This window comes from Aquila chrysaetos, chromosome 23 (genome assembly GCF_900496995.4).
Source record: "Aquila chrysaetos chrysaetos chromosome 23, bAquChr1.4, whole genome shotgun sequence".
Classification (NCBI taxonomy): Eukaryota; Metazoa; Chordata; class Aves; order Accipitriformes; family Accipitridae; genus Aquila; species Aquila chrysaetos.
The window spans coordinates 5,333,661-5,355,953 of record NC_044026.1 but is presented as its reverse complement, the minus strand read 5'-3'; the positions used below and the strand labels follow the sequence as shown (position 1 = coordinate 5,355,953).

The following is a 22,293-nucleotide window of genomic DNA, read 5'->3' as shown; positions in this document are numbered from 1 at the left end:
GTGAGAGGGCAGCGAGGGAGGAGGGTATGCCATGAGGCTGAGATCAAAATCTGGCTCGCGGTGGGCAGGCAGGCAAAGTGCAGAGGCACAGCTGCCAGCCTGACATGATGGATCAGAAAAGCTGCTAAGGAGCTGCGAGAGTCCAGGTAATTGAAGCAAAGCAAAACACGAAAAGGCAATAGGTCAGCCCATCTTTACAATCTATCAATTAAACCATCGTCCACTTCCAAAAGCGTACGATGTCCTAAGCTGTAGACATCCCAGCACGTGATCGCTACCGTGAGGGAAGCTACAGGCTTACCAACAGGAATTAATAATAATCATCACTAGGAGCACTAATAATTTTGGATAGGTCGTCCTGTAGTGAAACCCTCTGAGGAAATAACATTTTGGCTTAATTCTATAGTCCCATATCAGTTTTACTCAGCCCGTCGGAAAACAAAGGTGTGTTCAAAATTGTCCTTTACGTGGGAGGCTTTTGCCAAAATCTCACCCTCCTTCACTTAGTCAGCAGCGGTGAGTGCCGCGGAGTCGGCTTCAGCTGCTTTCTCCAAACCCCCGAAGCTTTCAGAAACATTCATTTCTGCTGGCATCACTCAACAGCTCATTGTTAGGGTTTGTTCTCATTGGCACGTGTGAACTGAGACTGATGTATGGGGCGATCCAGAGTGACAGCCTTCAGCCCCAAAAGTGGATACCTGCTTCCCTTAGAGTCCAGGGACTCACACCTGACTCAGAAGGATATAGGCAAAAATTATCTTTCCTCTCTCATTTGCCTGTGTTAAGCCTAAGCGTGTTCATCCAAATTAGCAATCAGGCAAACTGTGCATGCAGAAATCTGCACTTGTACAAACCGTGCATTTTTTTTGTAACGTTCCAAGATTAAATATCTTGACAAAAGATGAAAACCCTTTAACAAATCTGCCCCTAGAGAAAAGTAACATTTTTTTATTCCATTTACTGTCAAAAGACATAAAGAAAGTATAGCTGAACACAGTCCTATAGGTTGATTTGTTGCTTTAAATAATGTCACTAACATCCAGATATCAATGTGATGGTGCAGAAAAAAAGTTCACATTGAGCTAGATTCAATTACAGACCTAGAAATTGAAATTAAGTCTGATGCTACATGCTTAATTCATGTTTGTGTGACTGAGAAAGGGAGTATCTGGTTTACCTTGAATTTCCTGGCTTAGCGTAGTGAAAACACGACCCATTGCATTAATTAAAAAATAGTTTTCAAACGTAGCTTAAGTGGTATTGCACTGCCAGGAGGAGGCAAACACTTTTTTGTCCTCAACATGTTATGTGATATAAAGGAAGCTGTTCAACATCTTTTTCCTCGATTCCTAGGTAGGTCTTACAATTCTCATTGAAGAATAGGAAAAAACATGATGACCTTTCACAATGAGAAGCCAAAGATTCTTCTTCAATAAAAAAATTAAGGATTTGTCCCTCAAAACCCATAAAGCTCTTCTGACCACATAGTTTGAAACAGGTGCACGTAGGCAATCATCACACATGTTATACCAGTCTATACTTAGCTCATTTGGGTATCACACCCAGTATGGTATGTTCACGTTTAATACCCCAAAATACTATATCATATCGGTGGAATTTCAACCAGCACACGTTTGACTACTGGTTTCACATATGGGGCTGGGACTAACTTTTCTCCTAATATGGTGATGGCACAGGCACTATTTAAATGATTCCTGAGCCTTGTAAATATACACCAGATGTATCTTTTGTAAATGTTACATTTTTCAACATCTCAGCATTTGTGAATAGTTGAAAGCGATGCCAGCCATGCTTTAATGGGGCACAGAAGCGCACTGCATTCAAAGAAATGGCACACCATCGCAACAGTCAAAATTACAAGCGCTGTCAAAAAGCTACATTTTCGCTTTATTGATTAGCACCAGGTAACGCAGCGCTCCGCATCACACCCTCACACGTCCCTGTTTCAGCTGACGTTTCCCTGCACGAGGGTGCGCAGAGAGGGACGTGGGGCTGCCCCGGGGAAGGAGCAGGGCAGAGCCCTGCAGAACCAGATGTGTCCCCCCCACGTCACCCCGGGGTGGCAAAGCGTACCTTTCCCACCGGCACCGATGCTGTTGGAGGCTACGATATGTTTTTTCTGCGGCTCGGGCTCCTGCTGCTTGGTCCTTCCTTGTCGCAGAGGTCGCTCGGCACAGGGAGAGGCAACTCCCCTTAGGGACCCCTCCCGGAGCGCAGGGTGAATTCCACCAGCTGTAAAAATCAGCCACCTCCTGGGCTTTCCTGGACCCCTTTATTGCCCCAAGCTTTTCCCGGCTTTCCTGTGTCACTGCCGAAATCTCACCGGAGACCCAGGAGACGGCTACGGGAAACGTCCTCTCCGCACTTTCTACCTCCTGGCACTTGCCCTACCCATCACCACCACATCCCGACCATCCCGATGGTCTCCCCGCTAGCACCAGGCAGCAAAAGGAGCCGTCAGAAAAGCAACCACCACATTTGCCTGAAAATGCACTGCTTTGCAAGATTTGCCCCCCAGCTGTCCCACAGATAAGAGGAAAGGCCTTTCTAATGTTGCACAGTAACTATTATTCGCAAGGCAGAGTGGGTTTGCTCTGTGAATTTTGTGCCGGACTTGCACGGTGTGCCTCCGTCCAGCAAATCAGCTCAAATCAGAGCGAGGTGACACGTGACAATAAACTTAGAGGGAATGGACTAGATGTAATGCCCCACTACAAGTATTATTTCCAAGTTCACAGGCTTGCAAATTAAAATGTCCCTGGATCGCTGCCATAAAAAAGAACATTAAAAATCAGGGGAAGAGGTCTGGGCATCTGTTAGAAGCATCTAATATATACCAAATGTGTATGCCGAGCTTCTTAGATATATGCGTTGTTGAAATATAGCCTACAACTAATGTAAAAGCAGAAATATTTTAATTGTATTTTTCCATTTGATATTCAAATGAAAAAAATATATCTTATTAAACATAACACTTGGCTTTGCTATTTTAATAAAAAATAAGTTGTTGAGGAAAAGAAAAGCAAAACTACTGATTCCTTTCCTTATGATGATCAAATGAGCCTTTCATGTTTGTATCTTATACTTCACTTTTTAGCATTTTGAGGCAAATAGCAGATATCAAAACTTAGTAAATAATCAAAGACTTATTCAGTTTTTCCAAACTGTCATGCTGCTTATCTTGTAATAACTGATCTCTTAGGTAGCATAAGCTATTTAATTGCTACTGAAGATTATTTGAATGAAAAAAGAGACGACATTCTCCCTTACCCCTCAAAAAGACAAAACTATATTCTTCAAAAAGACACATGCCGACAGATAGATTCTGATCTCTTCTACACACGCACAAGTGCAGTAGCTAATTTTACAAGATTTGATAGGAGCCGCGTATCTGAGATTACACCCTGTCCTCCTGACTGCACATTCCACATGGAAAATGGCTTAATTTGGAAATAAATTTTGTTGCTGATAAATCCAGACTCTGCGGTCTTTGGGCATCTGAAGAACCAAACCTATTAAACTATTTGAAAAAGCAGCTAAGTATGCAGAGCAACTGTATTTTAAAGGGACTTTTTACAGTGTTGGCAAAGTGCGTATTCATGTATCCCCCCTGACATGATAGACTGTAATGGCTTCGGTCTGTCATGTCAACCATCTGCATATTAAACAGTCCCTGAGTACACATTGACACAGCAGACCCTAATAGCTCTGAAGCCGTAACAATCTATTGAGTCAATAATATGCATGTTAAAGAGCATCTCCTGTACTTCCATCAATATCTTTTATCTTTTCCTTAATTTGTATCTTCTTTTTATATGTATATTCGGAGTTAAGGTTTTAGGAACCTTTATCCTTTAACGTGCTGCCACAGATGTGAAACATGTGGCACAGAGAGGCATATGCAGTAGCAAAATCCTTCCCCGCTATCTGGGCCAGATCTTAAAACGAGGACTGTAATATTTTTACGCTGGCAGCACACATTCTTCCAGATAAAGTGGAAATAGCCCCTCTTTTCTGCTGGGCTGGATCCGGTGCTCGTGAAAAGCCCGGGAAAGATTCCTGATGACTTCACAGGCTTTGGATGGAGCCCAGTGTGATGCTACTCATTTCCTATTATACATTTCCTTCTAATTAAATGAAATAGGTCACAAGGGGAAAATGAAACAAAAGACAAATGTATTTACTTACAGTAATATCAACCCCCAAAAAAGACAATCAGAAACAAGAGGAAGGATAATACAAAATACACTGTCTCTTCATTAACTTGAAATTACTCCTGGTACCACAGTCTTAATTCATTCCTGTGTGAACCTGAGATCTTTTATACCGCGGAAGAGGGACACTGTTATTCAAGCACAAGAAAATGGGGACTTAACTTCCTTTGTCTAAATAACGGCAGAGAAAAAGCTTAATTTGCTTTTCCTCAACTTCACGTCACCGTACCGTGGTGTGATCCTCTCGCACCCTGATCACGGGACTTTCCCATCTTCTTCCGCTCCTCTTGCTTTCTGTAAGCATCACGATTTGGCTCACACTTCTAAAAGTGAAACCAAAGTGCAGTTTGTGTTTCCAAAAGGCAGACCCAGGGACAGGGAGGCCACTTGACCCTATCAGCAGATCTTACTGGCCTGAATTCCCCTCTCCTTTCCACTAATTTGACACCGATGTGTCTTTGAAGCGCATATGGATTTATTCCAGCACATTCCTGATTAACTTTCACGCCAGCGAGGGCAGAATCGTGGTACTCTCCCTGTTGCTTTCCAGGAGTGTGCGATTCATCCTCCCTCTGCCTCGCACCGGTTCACGACGCCGGGCGCAGCAGACCGGATCATCTACTTCTGTGCCTCACTTTAGGACAGCATCCCCTAACCGCATGACAAGCACCGAAGGCACCTGCCCTCTGTTAAATCCTCAGCAACTTTCTTCATGTAGCCAGCAGGCTTTTCTTCCCGATGCAATGGCAGGGAAGTCAATCAGATGCCCACATGCATGCCCAGGGACTTGCCCAACCATGAGGCAGGTCCTCAAAGTCCCAGAGTAGTGCCACTTCATCCTACGGGCCACTGCGTGTGTTACCAGGACAGGACTTTCTAAACAGCGGGTAATGCAGCGCTCACACGGCCACAGCATTCCTTATGTGAGCTTATCCACTGAAGATCTAGCAAGCAGATTTAGTTTTGGGGCAGGAGATGTTTTCTTTCTAAATGAAAAAAGCTATTGAAAACATCAAAGCAAATGAACAAAAGCTAAAGGATGGGTGCCGTAAAAAAAAGATAAAAGCAAAAGTCACTGAAAGTCCTGCTATCTACATTGCCAGTATTTCCTTTAGCTGAGGGAGTCAGCCCAAGTGCAGCTCTGGAAGGGCTTATTTCTGAGGGAAACGGTTCGTTGCCAGCTCCCTTGTGTGATGCCGCAGTTCAGCACCAAATAATAGATGAAGCACAGTCCTCTCTCTGCAACGCTATGGGTTTTTCCTTGCCCGTTTGAGGAAAATGTGTCCTCCCTGGCCTTGCTGCAGGAGCTCGCCTTTGCTCTTCACCCTAGTCAACCCCGGTATTTGCCGTGTAGCAGCCCAACAGCCAGGACCAGTCCAGCCCTGGTGAAAGTAGGAACGTCACACAGCAATGACGTAGCAGCTCTGGATCATATATGACACCCGCCTGCTCACCTGGCTCTTCTGTGTGCACCTAACGAGCCCTGTAGGCTTCCCTCTACTTACCAGAATTACCAGGCAATGGCAAAGAAGGACAGGAGAAGGAGGGCTGCTGGCCGCGCAGCCAGAAAAAGAGTCCTTTAACGCAAATCCTCTGCACCGAGGATTACTGCGTTGGGTAACGCTCGCCCCGGGCGGCCAGCACTTCCAGGAATTGTCCCCCTGATTTACGAGGAGAGGTCGCCCAGTCCAACCCCGCGTTAGAGCAACGGATACCTGCCACCAGGTGAAAGAAGAGTCACCAGTCTCGGTCAGTAAATGAGCCAGACACGTAAGGGCGGTGAAGAGAGGGCGAGTGAAAGAAACCCGGTGCCGTAGGCGGGGGTGCTCCACGTCCCCGCCACCAAGCACCTCGCGCGCGCCGCAAGCGCGAGGTGGGCTCTCCGAGAAGGGCCTCGCTCCCTCCCACCCCGTCCCCCTCCAGCGCAAGACCGTCCCGTGCCCAGCTCCAGCTGAGCTTGCCCCACCGCGAGCCCACCAAAGTCAAGGGAAAAGCTTGCCGGTGACTTCAGTGACGAGGGCTCCGTACCCTCAGGCAAACGTGGGAGAGCGAAATTTGGGCAGGGCTATGATTTCACTGTCTGTGTGCATAGGATGTCTCCTTTCCCGCACGGAGGAATGCTGGCCACCCTTCCCACTTTTTTGGTTCTCAGTGTTCAACACTGCACCTGGAGTTATCTCCCATTTACCAGGGAGCTGATTTAAGTGTCTGACTCAGTCACATATGTTTGGCTCCCTTATCCAGAGTAAGATTTGGCCTACTAGCTGTGAAAACAGCTTATATCACATGTGCTGCAAAGCCTAGCCAGAACAGGCTGAATAAAGGATGAAGTTTAATCATGGAAATGTTGACCTACAAATAGAGAACAAAATGTTAAACCACATGGTATAGGGTGCTGCACGCCCCAAATATCAAGGAGACGAAAGAAGAATTGAACACATTTGGAAAGTAAAGCTTACTGTTTGGGGTTTGTTGGGTTTTTTTTCTTTTTCTTTCTGCAGATTCGGAGAGTCAGACCCACACTGTTCCCGCTCACGATGACACCCTGGCATCTGAAGAACAACATGACACCCACCACAAAATGCTGCTGTTGGCTGGCGCCGTCTAAAGCGGTGAGGGAGGTGAGGGAGGTGACACCGCCAAAGGCAGGCGAGTGGAGGTGTCACAGCGAGTGGGACCCCGCCACCGGCGTGACTCGAGTCTACGGGACCTGTACAAACTGGGGAGAGGTAAACGTGACGGGGATGAATGCCCCTTTCATCCCGCATCCTTGAAAACCAGCCGTGGGTTACCTCTAACGGCTGGCGGGGGGGGCTTTGTCATTATTTTCACACCACCTTTCAGCTGGGACGTTCTCACCTTTGTGGGTTTCGCACAAAGAAGGGCAGCTTTTTTGGCAGAGCATCCGTTTCCATTTTTAATCACAACCATCACACAAACAGTTCATCTCAGAGGATGCGAAAACTTTCTCACAGGCTTTATTTAACATCATTTGGGGGGTTGCAAGAGACAAAGAAGAATTTTTTAAATCAACAATCGTCTCGTTTTCAATAACTTGCGGGCTTTGTCTTTAGGTACGCTGCATTTTAGACAAATGTAGTTAACAGCAGCCGGCCAGACCTTAACTGAGTGACAACTGTTTCTTTACAGGATTTCTATGTGCCAAGGAGCTGGACAGTAATATCCATTTGGTATTCATGGAAAGTGCTTGCAGAACAATAATGACAATAATTGCTTCTGATTCTTGTGTTTACAACACTGCCAAAGTATCATTAGAGCCTTATTTATAGATAATAATGCTTATTAATCACACATATTTGAATTTTGGAATGTATTAGATTAATATTCTTTTGTAACTTGGTTCTGCACTAATGCTATGAAAAGCACTTTCTGAATGCAGCCCACTGGGAAGCGCTCGCCTCGGAAAAGTAAAAGCATCCAAGCCATCTGCAGGTGAGGGACAAAGGGCATACCTCTTCCTCAGCAGGCAAACACCGGAGCCGGACACCCAGTTCCCAAAAGCAGCTCCTTTGGACTAAAATCGGGGGCAGCCTCCTGAAAAAAAATACCGTGAAAGGTGTGATAGTAGTGTCATGCTTGAGCTTGCTTTTCAATGCTCTGTGAAAGGGTTTGCTTTCTAGTGCTTTATAAAGAAACCGGTTTTGGGGGGGGTGAGGGGGCGAGGAAGAGGTTCGTCTGTCATCTCACTCTTTAACGGCCCCTTCTACCCCATGGGCGAGTTTAGCCTGGACCTCAGGATTCCTCATCAGTCGAGAGGTCGGTAATGAGAAATACAGTACAAAAATCACTCCTAATTTTGGTTATTAAATAATTCCAGCTTTTCTACATCAACGTCTGCTGCGATTCAATAGCGTGATAGAAGGAAAATGGATTTTTAAAAATGACAGTTACAACAAGCAAAAATGTCACCCAAATCTAAATATCAACTGCCATATATTCATATTCTCCTTTGTCTCCCTGTAGCCCATTACAATGCTGAAAAATACACCAAAGCAACTGCAGTACCAAACTCTCCAATTTTTGGTGGGTGGCCAGCTCCATAAATTTGCATTTAAACAAATAAAATCCAGAACAGTGTAGTATGTCTTTTTTTTTTCTTTTTTTTTTTTTTTTTTCCCTGAGATGGTTCTCCAAGCAAATTTAAAGAGGCTCTGTCAGTTTAGGGACCACATTGCCGTCTGCTTTTTTTTGCCTTTTACGCGCTGCTGATGTAACGTAACTACTATAAACGCCAGAAATTAGAGAAAGTGGGAAGGGGTGAGGGGGTGGGGAGTTGTATTTTATTCTGTGTGTCCATTTTGTGGTTTTTATGGCGCTCCCTGCACAGTCAGGATAACCTGTTCCTCAGTGTCCCAGCCCCCATTGTCTCCAGGGATCTTTCACAGGGGCAGAAAAAAGAAATAATTAAAACGCAGAAGCTTTAAATTGCGAAGAACACTTGTGGCTTGGCTGCAACTCCCCCAAACTGCCCCTAGCTGATCTATTTTAACAGATGAAATTACAAAGTGATGGTGCCCCTTTAAAATGTGTTTCACCCATTAATATTCCAGCGTGCTTTGCTTACTGTGTTTATAAAATGCCAGTATTGAGGTTTCCCAGGAATTTCGAACCTATCAAGACAGCCGGTGCTGAGCACAGCCCAATCATTTCTAGACGAAGCCAGGATTTAAAATAAAATCAAAAACCTAGCAGCGCGGGTAGAGATGAAACCGAAGAGCAAAGTTGGGGCCGGGATGCGGAGGGGAGCCCCATCCTTATGGGTTCGGCACGACAAAGAGGGGCACAGCGCCCACCCCGGGGACCCCAGCTCCTGCCGGGGGCCGGGGGGGGCCGCCTTGTCCCTGGTTTTGCTGGGAAGAGGGTCACGACTTCACCCCCCGCTTGCAGACAAAGAAATTATCCCCCAAGTATGGGCGCCGGGGGTGCGCAGAGCTTTGGATGGGGCCCCTTTCCCGCTTTCGGCTCGACGCCATCCGGCCAAAAATTGATCCCGAAATTTGATGGTGCTGCAGTGAGGGGACTTTGACCGATAACCGGTCGTGGGGTTTGGTTCTCCTGCTTCTCCTCGTCTGAAGAGGAGCCCCTAAGCCCAGGTCCACGCGACCTGCTACGGGGTTCACCGGTGCAGAGGCGTCTACGGCATGTTCTCCTCTCCCCAGCCATTGGCTGTTCCTCAAAACGTTTGCTATATTTTCCTTAGGTTTCAGCGTGTCACAGTGCAGAAAGCTGTCCCTCCAACAAGTCTTTAAAATTTGCATCTTATTCTTACCTAATGGTAGTAAGAAATAGCTGGAAGAGTTCAGTGCTGAGATCCTAATTTCAGAAAGTCAAAACGTCGGCACTTAAAATCATAATTCACCCTATGCAGATTCCAGACTTCTTATTTTCTGAATTGAGTAACGAGCAATAATTTCTATTATTGACGTCTGTTTTTTTCAGGGTGGTCATGGTTTAACCATTTCTCCTACCTCTCTGAAGGAAAAGGCAAAGCAAACAGCTACCACATGGGGAAAGGTAGGTTTTTGCTTTACATCCATAGGGCTGATGCTAAACCTATACAAAGATAAAAACACAAATTGCCAGCGATAGCATTTTACTTTTTTTTTTTCAGCCAGAGAAACCAGAAGTCAGATTCCTATGGCCACATTTGACTTTCTAAAGAAAAGTGGCCACTTGTTTTGGGGTTTTTTTTTAATAATTCTGAGTTTTCACAGTTCTGACTGAAGTCAAATGAAGGGGTAAATGCCCAACGCCCTTGAAAAATAGTTCGGTTCCTGCAGTACCCTTTTCCTGTGCCTGTATGAACCCCCAGTACGAAAAAGCTGGCCCTCCCGCACAAAATAAGTAGATGACCCTACAAATGCTGCTCACACGCCCCAGCAATTTCAGCACACGAGTCAGAGTATGCAAAATCAGATCTCAAGCAAAACCCAAGCAACGAGCAGCAAAATCACCTTCCTAACGTCAAGTGGGGTTGCTACAGGTTACGGTTTTGGATTTGTAGGTACAGGATACGAAAATCAAGACATGAAAGTTTTGACTAACTTGTTCACTAACCGTATCTCAATGGTCACAAAACATAAAAAATTAACATTCAACTGGAAAAGATCTAAACATAGAGAGAGTTTCAAAAGTGTCTTTTTGTTGTATCATTTTATTTGCTATATTGCTCACTAGAACAATATTATTCTGTTTGTATTTAGCGTTGGTTTTATTGTCAAATAGTTACTCTTTCTGCTATCAGATTGCATGATTATTGTGTATTTATCCCTCCAGATACATATCATGAACATTTTCTTCTTTATTTTTATATCATTTATAGCTACTAAAATTTGGGATTTGTAGTTTCACATTGTCTTCATAGAACTGTAAGACACAAACAGGAATAAAAATAAAAACATACCTTTTCATCAAGCAGTCTGCTAACCAAAAGGAGAAAAAATAATCTTTGTATATTTCTAAATAGTCCTGTAGGAGTCATATACTTTTACTACGTGCTATATATTGTATAGTTTCTCCCTCTGTTATGACATCTCTGATTACTTAAAAAAAAAAACTTTCAAAAACGTTAAGGCACAAACCTTTGTATGGAGTACTTTTAGTATGCTTTTTATTCTGACAAGATTAATAATTATCCTATAAGCATGACACTGTTTTAAAATGTTGGTTTTGCTATGAGTTAGCATTGTGCATATGGGTATAAATGTGGAAAGAAAGGTTATTTCACAGCAGGGAAATGTATATTTAAACATTTTAAAAAAAAGGTAAAACGGTTTAAAAAGGGAAAGCGGGGGTTTTTTCCCCATCACAGTTCTTCTGAATTGAAAATATCTGTAGTGAGCTTCAGAAGGGCACTGGGCATTTGCAATGAAGACACGAGCTACTGAAATTAATGGGAGATAATTGGGGGAAGCGTAGCAAATGTCCCAGGGCTTTGGGCAAAAGTGGCCAGAAAGAGACCTGCTGCGTGGCAGGTGACAAGCGCCTCCCCTCCCCACCACCACCACCAACCCGCCTTCTTCCGTGGGACCTGCGACCAGCTCCTGGTGGCAACCAGGTTATGGACGAAGCCGACTTTTCCCGGCCTTCGACGAGACAGTTCCGAAGCGCTCACCGTCCCCACGACAGCCCCAGCCTCCCCCAGGACGCGCAGCTGCCCTCTTCGCGAAGCTCGTACGCATCCAGCACTTTCCATCGGTGCAAAGACACGGGTTTTGTTCAAAATGCCCGGTCACACGGATCCTACGTATCGCACGTAGCGACTGCAACTATTGCCGGCCGGGTTCCCCGGAGCCGAAGCGGGCAGGATCCAACCCTTAGATGGCTTAGGCGCAAGGGCAACGGGGGCCTCAGACCCAACTCCATCCGCATCAAAGAAATGCAAAAATCATCTCTCCGTTGATACTAAGGGCCAGTGGAGATACTCCAGAGAGTAAACCGAGGGCCAGATCCTGCTCGTTCCAACGAGACAAAACTCCAGGTGGCTTCAACGAAGGGGACAAGCAGGATTTGGCCCATCTTGAGGAGCACAAGGTTTGGTTTCCACAGGCTGAGCTGCACCTGGTCCTTGGAGCAGGGCAGTGAAACGCTGGAGTCAACAGACCTTGTCCCGAGGACGGAGAGGACCAAGGGCTACGTTTTCTCCCCGCTAAAACCGAGGGCAAGGCAGGCGGTGGCACCGCAATTTGCCCCCGAGCTTTAGTGCTGGGATTCAACCCTGCTACGCTCTTTCTACTAACTTTCCTTGCAGGAGTAATTTTTAAATAATGTAATGCCAAGTGCCAGAGGGCTCACTTTTTACAACATCAAGCTGAATCGTATCAACTCCCATTCTAAATTTAAAATACGATTGCATTACTTGACTTCATACTTTTTGTAAAGGTCCCGTTGTGGTGCGGTTTCACGAGGTATGAAAGCCCATGCAGGTATTACGGGCCATATCAGTTCATTTCATCTCATTAATCAGCTACTTAAAAATGTTTTCCTTGCAGCGCAGTAGAAAAATAAAATAAATGTTCTTTTTTATCATTTCCCAAATTAAATTCATATTCCATAATGACCGTATTTCATGTGCAAAATAACAAAATGTGCTTACATACCTGACTTCACTTCTTTCGTGAATTGCTTCATTTGTAAAATGCTGCATATAAAATTGGAACCTAAAATGAATTACTTGTTTTTTCTTGATATGAAACCTTGTTTAAGTTCACAGCAATTTTAAATATGATACATTTAAAATATTAATATTTCCCATATATTATTCACTGACTTTCAGGTTTCATCTCAAGTTAGTGGCACTTCATATTTCAAAGGAAGAAGTGTTTCTTTTTTTCAGTACTAATGTTCTATTAATCCACTTTGTAATACCATTCTGGTTCAGACAAATGAAATTGCACTAAATTGCTTATGCCAAGAATCATGCTAAAGTTGTTGGCATTATATAAAATTCCATATTCCATTACTATTTTATAAGTTTTTTTATCTCAGTGGCATCTTTTTAGGCATAATTCATAGCCCTGTTTAGTTAGGTCTAGAAGGACCAATATATACACAAATATTTTTATGCTGAGAGGGGGACGTATGTAGATATTGACAGTAAAGTCTGTAACTTAAGTGACTTTTGCAAGGCACCAGATGCAAACTCCCAGTGAACCACCTTAACAGCTTTTCCTTTATGAACATTTTTTATTTTGGGTAGTTTTCTCTTCCAGCATGTATTTCATCACACACGTGTATAAACACGCACGTACGCACACATACACATTTGTGAAAAATAAATTTGTGTGCGTGTAGAAATACTTGAAATGCCTCATATGCATATTATGCAACATATGCCATTCATGTAATCGTTATATATATAAATAAAATCCATTTTATAGATACGAATAAAATATATGAAGGAAGTCCTTAAAGGACCTATAAAGGCCTAAACGTAGACAGATTCTTCATCACATCCAAAGAACTGAAAGAACCGTGGATATAAAACAGAATCTTTTTATATGACCATGTATCTTTTATAATCTTTCCATAAAGTCCACATGGCCGCATAACTATTTCCAGAGATGCGGATGGAAGTTATACCTGGACAGGCTGAAAATCTTTAATGAGTAAAGCAGCATCTAATCCTATGAAATGCCTTTCAGGAGTGAAATAATTACAAAGCGCTGGAGCAAGAGTAGCAAACAGCAGTAAAATCACCTGTAAATAGATGTAAGGAACTATAAATATACCTCAGTATTTGTATAGTCGACTTTCTCTGACTGTCATCAAAATCAGATGTTCAGGAGCTAGAAATCCAACCCCAAGGAATGCAGATTAATACGTTTATATGAATATATAGCCTGTGCCTTAAACTTTAAGTTTGCAACATCGTTAATAATGTATGCTCCTGTTGTAATGCCTGGTATTTGCTCCCTTTGCAATTTAAAAAATCAGATTTTTTTTTTCTTTAAATTTGATCCAACTCTAAAAAAATAAATTGTGAAATAACTGATACAAAACCCTGTCACTTGTGAACACAATGAAATTATATGGAGAAGAGCGGATACAGGAGAGTCTCCTCCTCAGAAACAGAAATGAATGCCCTGTTCCTATCCGGTCCTCAAACGCCAGGATTTTGAAATATGAATTAGACCTCAAATGCAAATTAACCTCGGGGAGGGGGGGAAGAGGGGGGGAAAAAAAAAAAAAATCAGAGAGACATACCAAGTCAAACGCTCCTTTTTCTGCCTATCTTGTCCGCAATGGTAAAATAGGCTAAACAAAACAAGTGCACATCGAGATGGAGCCAATTAAGGAAAAGAAAGCGGGGTGGGGGGGGTCTGGGGGGGGGGAAGGCACCTTCCTGAACACACGTGGGGGTGGGAGCGCAGTATCCCACCGTACCTCCCTACCTTCGGAGCGTTCACGGGAAGACAACTGGGGTAAACTGGGAGCAGCTTTGGTTTTTGTCAGCCGCTTTGCACCCGGGGATGCGGGAGAGAAGGGGCGGGGGGGGGGGGGGGTAAAAAGTGCGGGGGGGGGGAATACCGAGCGAGGGTGCCAAACGCTATGGAAATGAATGGGGGTTTTGCGGGGGAGTGGTGGGGTTTGGTTGGTTTTTTTTTTTTTTTAGGAAAAGAGAAGGGGGGGGGGGAAGAGGCACCGGCAGTGCCGGGGTGAGCGGCTCCGCACACGCGTGGGGGGAGAAAAGAGTCGGGGGGGGGGGGCGCGGAGGGGCGCGGAGCGGTGCGGAGCCACCGCAACCCCGTGTCGGCGGGCGGGCGAAGGGGGGGGGGGGGGGCTCCAAATTGTTGGGGGGGGGGGATTTACGCGGGTGCGGGGCCGCCCCCTCTCCCCCCCCCCCCCCCAACCGCCCCCCCCCCCCCCCGGCTGCCTCACCGCTGCCGGCGGCTCCCAGCTTGGAAATGGAGACCAGCAACTCTCACCAGAGCTCCCCAGCATCCCACGGTCCTGAGGAAGGAGTTTGGGGCGGCTGGGGGGGGGGGGGGGGGGGATGTTTGAGAGTGACGGTGAGGCGAGGAGGAGGAGGAAGGAGGAAGGCTGGGAAGAAGGGGGTGGGGGGAGACGGCAGCTTCTGAAATGGAGCCAGCCCAAATGGGAGACTGATGCTGGAGAAGGGGCTGCGTCATTTCGGGGCTGGGAGAGGGCTCAGCTCTTCTTCTTCCTCCCCCCCCACCCCACCCCACCCGGGGCAGGAAAAATCCACGGTGGGGAAAAGGATAAACCCATCTTCGGTCTGCCTAGGGATGCCAGGAAAGAAAGGGGCAAGGAGGCGGGGGGGGGCGGCTGCCGCAGGGCGGTGGGTAGGATCGGGCACGGTCACGAGTGGGAGCTCCTCGGTGGGACCGGGTCCCGTGGGGAAGCGGGGGGGGGAATAGGGTCCCACGGCTGGCCGGGCGGGGGTGGGAGGAATGCTCGGTATTTATAACTGCAGGGAAAACTCGTAGCCTTTCCAAGAGTTTCAGCCGGGTGAGTGGAAATGCTTTCTGCCCCCCTTTCGCACTGGGGAGCACAGAGGTCTTTTGGGGGGGGTGGGAAAGCAATTTATTATTTTGTTCTTTTTTCCTGCTGGACGGTGGGGGTCTCTTTGAGCCTACTGTCACGTCCTACGGCTGCAATTGCAAACAAACTTTCCTTCTGCAGAGAGGAAGTAACTGAGACCGAGGGTCTGAAGCCAGCGAGTGGCCAGCGGCTACCCTGGCCTTCGCTAGCCCTTGCCAAGGGGCAGGGGAGGTGGGGGCCCGGCGCCGAGGGGCTCCGGGTGCAGCACGCTGCACGTCCGAGGCAAAATAACTGGCCTGGGAACACCTTCCCTTCTTTCAACTATGCCCACCCAGTCCAAGGCAGTTTCCTTCTGAAGTTCACCCCTTCAAAGGCTTTCTAAACTCAGCTTCAAATGCTCATGTCCGTGTTTGTGTGTTGGTTTGGGGTTGGTTTTTTTTTTAATTTCCCTACCGTCCCTGTGGTCTCAGCTTTAAAAAGCAAAGCTGCTCTTAGCGGGGCTGAGATCGCAGGTGCCGTCATGGAGGCCCATGGTGAGCGTCAGTAAAAAGCAAGAGAAAACAGAGTCCCCAGGCGAGATTACAGCACTGGTACACAACCATGTACAGCCTCGTCCCAGCCTTCTACAGCACCTGCCACAGCAAAGGTGGCGTAAAAATATTGACCATAGTCATTATTGTGATGTGCATATAGATTTTTAGCTTATTTTATGACTCTGCATGTGTGTATGTGCAATACATGTGCGTATGCACACACACACACTTACATCTATGTATAAGTATATATTCAATAGTGATGGGCCTGTTAAACTGAGCAGTGATTTCTCTCCTGCAGATAGATGTGTAATACACACACACAGTGATGATACCTAAGGTGTTTGGGGGTGGGGATGCATAATATCTTATAAATTTGAAGTTTTTATCAGGCAGAGCAGATTACTTTAAGCGTTCAATTTCTCAGCGATCCAATTTTATTAGGATTTACTATCATTTGTGCTGTGCATCCCTGGGGAAATAATGCTTTGATTAATGTAATCCTGGGCTGGGATCCGCCACATGCCCCTCTCCCAAGAGAAGGGCCCTGTTTGACAAACAAAAACAGAGCAGCAACTATTGCAATCTGCACTCACCTTTCGAAAGCACACAGACCCACGCACGCAAAAATCTAACCCCCTCCTTCCCCCCAACCCCAAATAAAGCAGCAGCATCTCAAAACAATGCGCGCTTATTCATTTGCACACAATGCCTCCGATTCAGCGTGGGCTGTACAGTCCAGCCCTCAACTGCACAGAGCCAGCCCAAAAAGGATCCTGCTCTGTCCCCCACTGGGAAGCTGAAGCATCTCTGGGAAGCTCAATGCCTCTCTGTATTTCAGGCTTTCCTTGGGCTCCCAACATTTCTGCTTCTTTGTTTCCCACTGCAGGCCTTGCCGCAAACCGATTTCCAAGTCTGCTCCTTCAACCCACCGGCAGCCCAGGGGCCCAAGAAGCTGTCCCTGCGAGGTTCCCTGGCACCCACCTGGGGGGACATGTACCTCTCTAAACGGGCCCTGGTAAGTGAATCACAGCCAGGCACTCTGCTCAGCTCACGGGGGGGGGACGACGACGACACCCAGAAAACAACCTCAAACAGAAAGTCTTGTCACATACATTTTTAAAGGGAAGAAAAGAAAGTATTCCTCCGCCTTTGGGGGTTGCTTGGGTTTGATCAGCTTTGTTCCAGCCAACCCCCCCCCCCTCGCCCCTTCTGTTTGTGTCAAAGGCTGGCAGGAACAATAGCGTTTAAACAGGAATAAACATGCCCAGATCAGAGCCCAGCCCCAGAGAAAGCTTTCCCTTTCTTTATATCCCTAGGTGAACTGGCCGGTGTTTCCCCCTTTTCCTCCTCCTCCCCTCTCCCCCCAACCCGACACCCGTCACCAGCAGCCCAAATAACAGTTTAATGTTGATTTTCTCCCCCCGCCTCCCGCAACAAAGCGGGTCCTACTACGCCTGAGAGGGACATCCAGCACTTGGGCCACTTTATTCCAAGTCCGGATTAATAAATCCAGGGGAAGGAGGAGGGGAGGGGGAATCTCCAAGCTGGAGATGAGGAGGGATGCGGTTTGCGCCGGGGTTTTCAATAAGACGCTGCTCTCTCCTTCGTGTTTACCCACTGACCCCCAATACGGTGACTCAGCGATTACCAAGCACTGGGTGTCTGTGTGTGTAAGGGGGTGGGTGGCTTCCCCCCCCCCCCCCCCTTCCTCTTTCTTTTCTTTCCTGATGAAAAACGATGCAATTACATTTCTGCATGCTGATCTGAGAGTTCAAATAACAAGCCTTAAACGCGTTATCAGGCGCTTGTTAAAGAAGGAAGGGGGGGGAGCAAAGGGAAGCGGGGAACAAATCTAGACGTATATGCGTCTGTGCATCCCCGGCTGTACGTGTACCTATATATGCGTACGCGTATACTTATCTATGGACGTAGATACATATTGAACTGAAAGACTGCTAGACGAAGAGCCAGGCTGTCGTTCGGCCTGAGTCCCCGCACCCAGGCAGCACCAATTTAAACCAGCACCAACCAACCGAGAGAAGGAAGAGGCGCAAATCACTCCGGGGAAAAAAAGTTATTTAGACGCAATCTTCGGATTTTCCCAGCGCAAACTGACTCTCCTACCCGGGCTTGATCCAGTTTTCCCGCTCCCCTTCCCCCTCCCACCCCGGGAGGGGGGGGATATCCATCCCTATTTCGTATTTTTTTTCCCCCATTTCCCGCCTGGGCGGGTGTTTGCTGGCACCTCGGCGCGGCCGCGGCCCGCTCCGCGCCCGCGGAAGGGTCGGCGGAGCGGGGGCCGCCCCCCCCCCGAGGCCGCGGGGTCCCCGTCGGGCTTTCGGGTCCCCGCCTTTGCCCCCCCCCCCCCCCCCGCCTCGCTTTTCTTCCCTCCCCAGCTCTTAGCAAGCGGCGAGAAATTGTTTCAGAAGTCGGATGGCGGGGCTGAATTTAGAGAGGGGAGGAGGGAATAAATGCGAGGAGATGATGAATAATGTTAACTTTTGACTGTAGGAGTCATGATGGAGTTGAGGGAAGCTGCAGGGAAATATGTCATTTAATCCCAGGGCTACCGAAATCCCTTTTATCAAGCATCGTGATGCTGGAATTACACTGCTGTATAAGCGACCGAGTACTTAAAAGTATGCAACATCAGGCAAATATATAGATTGGAGGAACGGGTGTAAAATGAACGCGCGTACAAACTAACCACACGACCGTGAAAACCCCAAGCGGATTAGATAAATATAAATACAAGTGCATTAAAAAAAAAAAAAAAAAGCACAGTGAAACTGTAGCTGCTGCATTCACGCAAGGAGAACAGACAGCGTGTGCATGTTTGTGTGCAATGCCAAAAAGAGCAGCCTTAAGGTTGACCTACTGCAATCTGCACTGAGCTCCTCAGACAATAGACAAGTTCAAATGTCAAAAAATCTAATAATAAAAAACAGAGCTGCCAAACTGCACGAACTGTTTTCTGGTGTATCACAATTATTCACCCTCTTATCCACTAAGAGACTGCCAGTCCTTATGCACGTAAAAGAAAATCTATGTAATGCATATGGATCTTTCTTTTTTTTTTTTTTTTCACATGTGAAACGCTATTGAGATGGCAAGCACGCAAATCAGAATGATATCATGTCTAATAAAAGCGGGGCTAAGGTTTTCACAGTCTCTTTTAAAAGACTCCAACTTGTAAATCCCCTTTTTATGTCGCTACATGCACAATTATTCTTATAAATAAAAATCTACATGTTCAAGGAGCTAGATTGGAACTATATATCCCTCTGATTTTAACGTCGGTGGGAGCATTAGGTTTCCATCATATGTAATGTGTCTACGTTGAGCTCAAGTCAACAGATAGATTGTTCCATTCATTTGGCAACTTTCATTACAGTCCGTGTGAGGTGAACCCTGAGCACGACACGTTGGGTAATATCAGAATTATGCAGCTGGGGAAGAAAGGACCCCTATTTTAAAAGCTATCTTGCTTTGCATGTGCAGTTCTGTATTATCGTTCTAATTTATTACAGAACGCGAAATGCTTTGTTATGCTCAAAACAATAAATAAGGTTCCGAGTGAAGCCTTCAGAATAAAAGGTATGGATAAATGATTCGCCTGCCTATTGTGTTTATCGTTATTATCGTCAGCCTTTAAAAGTAATCTGTATATTTCCCTATTTTCTCCAGATTGGTTAGTGTAATATCCCTAGTGCAGCTATCAACGTGGTCATAAGAACTATGAACTACAGTATGGGTAAGCTTGAAAAACCCAGAGCAGATCACATTAGCCAAGAACGCTACATATCTGGAAGCCAGTCAACTTCACGTTTTCAGCTGACTGCTGTATTATGCACGAATGTGTTTTACATATAGCAGACTGTATACGGAATATGTCTTTATGTTTAACATTTTAATTTGTAAATGCTAATTAGGCAGTTGGTCTCCACGGTTATATTAGTAGATACCTAATCCTTTCCCACTGTAAGCAAATGAATCCTAAATACGGTAAACATTCACTTTCTTTTCCCTACCTCCGCGACAGTATCGCTTCCACATCCATTTTCCAAAGGCGTCCGTTCGGACAAAATAGGCATTTATTAATAGAAAGGGGGTGGGAGAAAAAAAAAAAAATGCTCTCTGTAGCACTCTTACAATTAGGGTGCCACTGCAGGCACAGAGCCGGCGGTCCTGGCCGAACCCGACTTTTTCAAAAGCAGCCGGCAAAGTGAAGTTTTGCCGAATTAACTTGTTGCTCGTTTTAGCCTTGGGTTTTTTTTTCTGTTCGCTTGCGGGTCCCCCGAAGCCCGCTGCTGCTAACTGCTGCAAACCCACAGCAGAGGAGCTGCGCTGCTAACTCCTGGTTTGGTTAAAATACAACGCAGGTTACGCTTGGAGGGTTGGGGGGGGGGGGGGGGCAGGCGAAAACTAGGGGGAAATCCGCTCAATCCCAAAACCGGGATGCTGAACTTTGCCGGACTCTTTCAACTCCAAAACCCGCCCGCTTCAGAGGCGAGGGAAATGTTCACTAAATTACGGCAAATCTCAAGTAAGCGACCACGTTTCTGAGGAGAATTGCGCTCTGGAAATGTGTTTTACTAGTCTGGAATATTGCTAGTGCTTATTTCGCCAAATGCGGTAGGTGGAAAGTTTTGTTCATGTAAATATCTCAACCATTTTCCCGCACGGTCAATACACACGGAGACTTGACTCCGTTTTCCAAATGAAGACCCACGAACGCTTGAAATGAAAAGTGTACGTTCTTGTAGGTCGTTTTCTCTCTTTGATTACTTTTATCTCTTTTTTTTCTTTTCCTTTTTCTTTTTTTTTTTTTTTTGTGTGTGTGTGTGTGTATGTGTTAGCTTTTTAGGCGGGGAGTTCATCTTGCCAGGATCTATCATATTTATGGGCTGTGTGATTTCCAGGGCTCCAATTGGTCTTTCCTTTATGGAGGCAAGGAATAAAACTTTCCCACTCGCACGGAAAGTGCTGGGGCTCCAGCGCAGGGGAACAAAGTGGCTTCAAACCCACCCCCCCACCCCGGGGCTGCCACATTCCCCCCCCCCCCCAGAATCTCCTCCCCCGGGGCAGGGGGGGGGCTGCCCGGGACATCCCCCTTGCAGGTGCTTTAGGGGATGCTGCAGCCACGTTTGTCCGTCTGTGCCCAGCATCGTACCGGCGTGGGTCGGGGGGGGGGGAGCCGTGTTTAAGCAGGAATACCAGGAAAAAAAAAAAAAAAAAAAAATCTCACTCCTGTCTCCTCTCGCAACCGCTTAGGGAGGGACAGGGAGGAAAGAAGCGGGTGTCATGTCCTGTCCCGGACGGTCGCGACAACTTGTGCCCGGTGTGCCGCCGGTGTGGGCAGGGAGGGAGGCGGGGGGGGAGCCCGGCGCTGGCTCTCGTAGATAGAGAAGTCCGGGGGGGGGAGTGGCCAGCTTGGGGGGGGGGGGGGAAAAAGAGGGGAAAAAAAAAAAAAGCTACTTTTCCAGGTTTAATACGGCGATTAAATATGAAATGATGTCAAAAAAACCGAGTCTGTTTATTGCATCTCCAGAGGCTGGAGCGCCTTATTTGGACAAAAAATAAATAAATAAAAAAGCCCCCAAAAAAACCCCAAACCCACCCTGCGTGCCACCTCACGTTACCCCGTGCCTGTGTTTTAATTAGCTGCTCTCACTCCCTCGCAGGCCTCGGCTCGCTCGGGGGACACTTTTTGGGGGGCGGCCTTTCCACCGGCAGCACCCCCCCCAAAACCTCCACTTCACACCCCCCCCCCCTCCAACCACCACCACCGCCGCTCCGCTGCCGCCCCGTCGACCCCGGGAGTTTTGGGGCTCTCTCCCTCACCCGAGGTGCCTTTGGGGGGGGGGTTAAAGACCGGGGAAACCCGAGGTTCCCCCCCCCCCCCCGTCGCCCTCGGGCCCCCCCAAACCCCGGGGACGGGACGGGACGGGGCGGGGGGGGGACACGGACACGGGGGGGGGTGGCGGTTATGGCGCCCCCTGGCGGGCGGCCGCCGCCTCGGCGGAGCGCGCCGAAAGTTGATTTTGTTCAGCAAGGCGTATCGTATAAAATTAACGACGGCCAATAAAATTAGCTTACATGTTTCAACCGTAAAAGTCCAAAACAAAATAAAGCTAGTTTTAGTGAAGCTAAGAAGCTCTGGTTTGGCCCCGTTCTCTCTGGCTTGAACTGGGGTCCTTTTATCTAAAGCCCAGTGCACAAACATATAGCTTAATGTGACTAGTGTTCTTCCTTTTATTTCTTTCTCTATGGCAACCAATATGTTCTGCTCAGAAATGTTCCCCCATCAAGGAAACAAATGATCTTGAGGGAGCAGCTCTATACGGCATCTGTTCCGATGGAGCACACAGAGTTAACCCCAGTCAAAAGAGACGCTGGGCACGTCAACAAGAAGTGGAAAATGAGCGATTCTTCTCCCCCCCAAATTGAAACCTATACCTCCCTAGTTTTACAAGCCATTTTATTGATTTGACTAT

The 22,293-nt window shown here is 46.8% G+C and overlaps 2 long non-coding RNA genes across 15 annotated transcripts in view; one reads left to right on the top strand and one right to left on the bottom strand.

Moving 5' to 3' along the window:
• LOC115334584 overlaps nt 1-22,293 on the bottom strand; it is a 39,996-nt gene that overhangs the window by 15,630 nt on the left and 2,073 nt on the right. For 4 of the 14 annotated variants that reach the window (XR_003921179.2, XR_003921180.1, XR_003921167.2 and 1 more), the window contains exon 2: nt 7,709-7,790. The exons of 1 other annotated variant lie outside the window; for it this stretch is intronic. This is a non-coding gene — a long non-coding RNA (uncharacterized LOC115334584). 9 more of the 14 variants (XR_003921173.1, XR_003921169.1, XR_003921170.1 and 6 more) reach the window with 9 other exon arrangements.
• On the top strand, nt 16,195-19,407 carry LOC115334587. Its single transcript, XR_003921182.2, has 2 exons — nt 16,195-16,811; nt 17,729-19,407. It is a non-coding gene; the product is annotated as an uncharacterized LOC115334587 (long non-coding RNA).